Source organism: Seriola lalandi, unplaced genomic scaffold, assembly GCF_002814215.2.
Source record: "Seriola lalandi dorsalis isolate HSWRI2012SDOR001 ecotype SW California unplaced genomic scaffold, Sedor1 jcf7180002054883, whole genome shotgun sequence".
NCBI classification, from domain to species: Eukaryota; Metazoa; Chordata; class Actinopteri; order Carangiformes; family Carangidae; genus Seriola; species Seriola lalandi.
The window spans coordinates 1006572-1012211 of record NW_019525658.1 but is presented as its reverse complement, the minus strand read 5'-3'; positions in this window follow the sequence as shown (position 1 = coordinate 1012211).

The following is a 5640-nucleotide window of genomic DNA, read 5'->3' as shown; positions in this document are numbered from 1 at the left end:
CCCAGGGTCTGCGGCTCTGAGAAGGGCAGTTGTGTGAGTCACTTTATTAGTTTTGAAGTCTGACATGTTCCCAGCTTCTTGGCCTGTGTATGAATCAATCACAGTGTTAGTAGTTAATCGTGGATCAGCAACTTGGGTTTCACCTGTCGGACATTGCAGTGATCCGGGGCTCAGGGGGATTTACACAGTCTGGTCTCTCTGACAATGTTGTCTGTCCCCTGTTAGGTCTGACATATCGTCATTAGTTCTTCACACATGAGTCTGACCTGCAACGTTACAGTTTTAGTCGTCATTACACATTTTCACACTTCTGCAGATTCACATTTTTGCAGATCGCTCGTGCCTCTCATCATATGATACAACTTCATCCCATGATTATCACATTAGGGTTGCTGGTGTGTGTGCATGAGTGTGTTTGTGTCTCTGTGTTCAAAGGCTTTGCAAGGCAACACTCATTATGGATAAAGGGGGGGGTGGGGAAACTAGTTCAAATTTATTGCCTGCGTCAGCTGTGTCAAATTTGGCAAGCTCAAATGGTCGGCTTGCAAATGGCAGGGCGATACCTTAGGGTCAACAGCCTTTGTAATAAGCACAGAGTTGTACATTTTCTCCTCTCAGTGTGTAACAGTGTTCATCTACAGAAAAAAGGGACAAAACTACATTCACAGATACTGTTAGATTCACATTCAACCCCACGCAGGGACCTGACTGTGGACGTGAAAGAAGAAGAAGAAACTTGTCCAACTGAATCTTCTTGTCTTTTACTTTTCTCTTCTTTTGATCATTCATAAATTGGACCACCCACTTTCTGAACCCTTGCCGCTATTTTCGCAGGGTCAGAAAGAGTGGCCAGTTGCTCTTTATGGTGGAGATTTTTACGATGTGGTCAGAGCTGTTTGGAGACCACCAGTTCTCCTTTCACTTGTCCCTGGAACAACAGTGGCCCCAAGGAGGACCCGAGCAGTGTGGGACATTACTGCTTGAAGTCTCTGAAAAACCACTCAGCAAGTCTGTAAGGTGGTTTTTTCTCCCGGTAATAAGAAGACCACACAATTGATTTAAATGAATTTCATAAACAGATCTAGTTTCTATGATTATTTAAGATGATCTGGAATTGTTACCCACACACTGTGTGAAGATATTACCAACTATGCTCACCAATATGTGGATGATGCAGTTTTTACATCTTCATATGTGAACCAAAGTTCATACAAAAAACTTTAAAGGGATGAATGAAAAAAACTGAGGGTTGTGGTTTTTTAAATCTCAAGAACTGAATGTTGTTTTAGCAGCATATACTGTTCACAGCTGGAGGGCCAGGGGCACAAAAAGAGCTGTAATTCACAATGAATCAAATTAGCACAAAGTTAGAGCTATAGAAAAACATGGACCTTAAGCAGCTATTTCCTGCCTTCTTCCAAATGTTAGAATTTTCTGTTTCTTTTTAATAATGAAAAAAAGTTGTCTACAACCATCCTAGCAGATCTGTCATCAGCATGCTAACATGCTCCCAACAATAATGCTAACATGCTGATGTTTAGAAATGATAATGTTTATCATGTTCACTGTCTTAGGCTGCGTCCACACTTATATGTTTTCATTTTAAAACAAAAACGATATCCGTATACAAACACACCTGAAAATACATATCACATGGCCATTCACCTACACTGGGCACCGGTGTAAACAGGAAGTCGCAGATTGCAGATCTGCAGTTGGTTAGTTGCAGAAAATACTATGAATGAGGAACTTGTAGCATTAAAATGCAAAATTTAACAGTTGTTAGCAAAGACAACAAGGTCAGTAACACTTGTGAATAATCATCATGTTGTATTCACCACTGGTAGCGATGACTGATCAGGCCCAATCAGGGAGCAAACATGGGTGTCTGCGTCATTCGGTTTAAAATTTGTCGACAACACAAACCCAGAGTTTTCAAAATAAAACACGTCCAGCAGAGTTCTTGAAAGTCTGTTTTAGGTACTCGAAAACTCTGGAGTCGTGTGGACGGCAGGAGGAAACATGAAAAGAGATGCATTTTAAAACAAAAATGTATAGTGGATGTAGCTTTAGGTTAGCATGTTAGCATACTAATATTTGCTAATTAGTACTATGCAGAAATAAAGCTGAGGCTAACTGAATTGTCACTAGTTTTGTAGGGATTTGGTCATAAAACATAGTATTCGACAAATTTAAGTTTTGACCTGATGATGATGATGATGATGATGATGATGATGATGATGATGAAAAGTCAGAGAATCACATTTTAAAAAGTCTTCGTCATGAATGTCTGAACCATATTTCATGACAATCCATGTGATAACTGACCCTTAAAACCTCAACTGTCAATCTCACGGTGACTCTACATGTAAAGTCAGGGTATCACCAAACTCATTAGTATTCATCACCATGGTTACCTGCATCAAAACTAGCAGCAATCCATCCAATAGGTGTCTAGATATTTGAAACAAGATGAAAGGAGACAGACCGTGTTGCTAGCATGGCTGAGATCCTCACCTGTTCTGCCTGCATGTCTGTCACCATCTAGCTCTTCTGTTCCAGCCTGAGTGTCTGCCACAGAGACGCACAGAAATATGATCGGGTTACATGGCCTCACATCTCTGCATCACTTCACACACTCAAGTGGATGAGACTGATTCTGTGTTGTGCCCATTTTCCCCTTAAGCCACATCCCATTTCTACAGTATATCCCTCCGCCGACATTTGCATGAATATCCTCAGCAAATCTGAATATTTCATGGCATCTTTTCATGCACCAAAGTTGATCACAGAAATAAATGTGACCTGAAGTTGGCAGCAAAAGAAGAGCACAAAAAAGATCGCTTTGTGAGGAAATTTGTAGACTATATATTCTTCATATTGGCCTGACAAACCAACATGATCATCCTGAGAACATGCTGCTGACACAACAAAGCAAAGTCATTCCAACAACTTTAACATATCAACACATAACCTCTTAGGAGTGAGTTGCTGCTCCAGATGAAGGAGTTCTCTCTGGGTCTTGAGGCTAACAATGGAACTTGAAGCTGAGAGATCAATGGTGAAGAGAGAGCTGAGTTGATCTATGAGCAGGGCAGTTGTGTAAATAAGACGTCATATCTTGCACTGAGGAAGCATCTGATCAGGATTTGTCTGGATGTGTTGATGTGGAGTGAGTTTTCAGGCGCATTCAGATTGGAGGAAACCCAAGGAAATAGCAGGAGGGAGAGAGATGGTGACTTATCAGGTCTGTTGTGAGCTGAGGATGGATGAAAAATAATAGAGGGCTAATTTAGGCTAATTAATAAAAAAAAAAAAATCCAATTCACCTGACAGTGTGGAGTGTGGCAGAGAACAGGAGCACAGAGAGAAAGATCTGATCTGAGCTGGAAGCTGATCTCCTGGTCTGCAGCTGGTCTGGGTCGACGCGACCTGGTCTGTTGGTTAGCATCACAAAACTACACTTGTCTGGATGCCTTTACACTCTGTTTAGCTAAATAAGTCTATGCCAAAACCCAGTATATGACTGGACCATGTAGTATTGGTATTCTAGTATCAGCCCATTAAGACGACATGTTAACCAGCAGTCAAGCTGCTACTAAAATCCTGATTTTATAATCATGACGTTGTCTGACAACATCATCAAACACATCAGTAGAAGACAAAGACTGAGCTGTGATTTCTCTGTCAGTCAGCGTTGTTTGCATTTATAGGACTGGCTCTATCAAAAACAGTTGTGCCCTAATAATGAACAGAGATTACAGACAAGTAGTTCAATCTGATGTGTCTTGTTATGTTATGTTATGTTATATATATACATATATATATATAAGTATATATATGTATATATACTGTAAAACGTAAACTTAAACGTAAAAAGTGAGCAGTGTTCACTAAGGCTGGAGTGAACGCCGCTGATGTTCATGTTCATCATTTGTAAACTTATTTGTTCAGTTCAGCGTTCACTTAAAATTTGAACGTCTTCAATGCGCGCTGTTCATTGAAGACGTTTATGCACAACACTGACAACATAACTGTTGTGCTGAGTCACTGTAAATCATAGAAGTTGTTATCTTCACCACCATTACAGTAAGCTCCTCCAGGGTTAGATTCCTTCAGTGTGAGTGGTTCAGGAAATCAAACAGACCCAGTGATTCTAACTGTTAAAAACACTGAATGAAGCAGTTTGACATTTAAAGTCAGTGTTTGAGCGACGCTGTACGGAGGACAGAGACTCAGGGAAGAGTTGGAGCTGACATTGATGCTAACCTTTGTTCTGATTGTTTCTCTGATAACTTATGAAGCAGACGTTCAGCAGGTTTTTACCAGCAGCTGAATTATCCACAGAGGTGTCCTCCTCTCCATAACAAACACACCAGGAGATTAAATCCAGTAGAAACCTCCAGAAAGCAGTTTGACTTTAAAACTCAGATTCACTGACGCTCTTCAGGGACACAGGACAGGACGTCTCCAGCAGCTGGGAGCTGAGCTGTCTAACATTTCCTCAGCTTGTTTCTCTGATAACTTCAGATCCAGACGTCCGATGACTAAAATCCTTCATCTGGAACACATGATCACGGAGGACATGATGTCATTGACAGGTGACCAATGAAATGTTGATTAAAAAAAAATCACAGATTTCTCTGATTTGAGAATTGATGGAAACATTTGTGATAATGTAAGAACTTAACTCAACAACATTTTAGTGTGGAAAAGTTACAGATTATGACTTTAAGTGGAACTGTGCCTTTGCGGTATAAATTACACGTATGCTTGTCCTGCTATGTCATGTTAAGTATATGTCTGTATCCTGTATTGTGAACAAAGTTAGTGGGTTAGTAAGTGACCTAATAATCAAAACAGAGTATAAATGTATCAATATACATTCATAAGATTAATTAATTATAGCAATAATGAGATACATTCACAAACAGTTAGCAACACGTATATGTAAAACTAACATTTCTGTTATTATCTTAACAAACTTTACTGTTTCAGTGTTTCATCCATTTATTTTACAGAGTTGTCCTGCCAAGTTAATCACTTAAGAAAACGCTTGTCAGGTTTTTCCTGGTGATGAAGAGTCATTATCATCTTGACTAACATCCAGCTGTGTGGACACATAAAACTCCACACAGCTGCCGTCCTGTCCTCTCAGTCACATGATAATAACACGGACTGTTTCTGATATGAAAGAAACAGTGGACTGATGGTCTGACACTGTCTCACAGTAAGAAGTGACACCAACACGTGGAACCATGGAGCTGCTGCTGGTTCCTGTCAGAGATGTCTCACTGCTGCATTTGACCACTTTAGTGCCTTGGACGGGGGCGATGGGGGTCAAGAGAACGTGAGAAGGGCAAGATGTGGAGGCACTTGAAGCTTCATGTTACACTGATGTCCACTGACACAAACTGTGACTCAGAAGTTACTAAAATGTATATGTTAGAATATACATAATAATACTGTCAACCTCTTCTCTCAGTGAATGAATGAATGAATTGTTCACAGAGGGTCTCACTCATCTCTGGATGTTGATTGCGCATTATGTGAAGGTGAAACTGCCTTTTTGTCTAAATGATTTGTTTTCGGCCCCTCTTACATGAGGCCAGTCAACATAAGATAAAAGGGAAGTGTGAT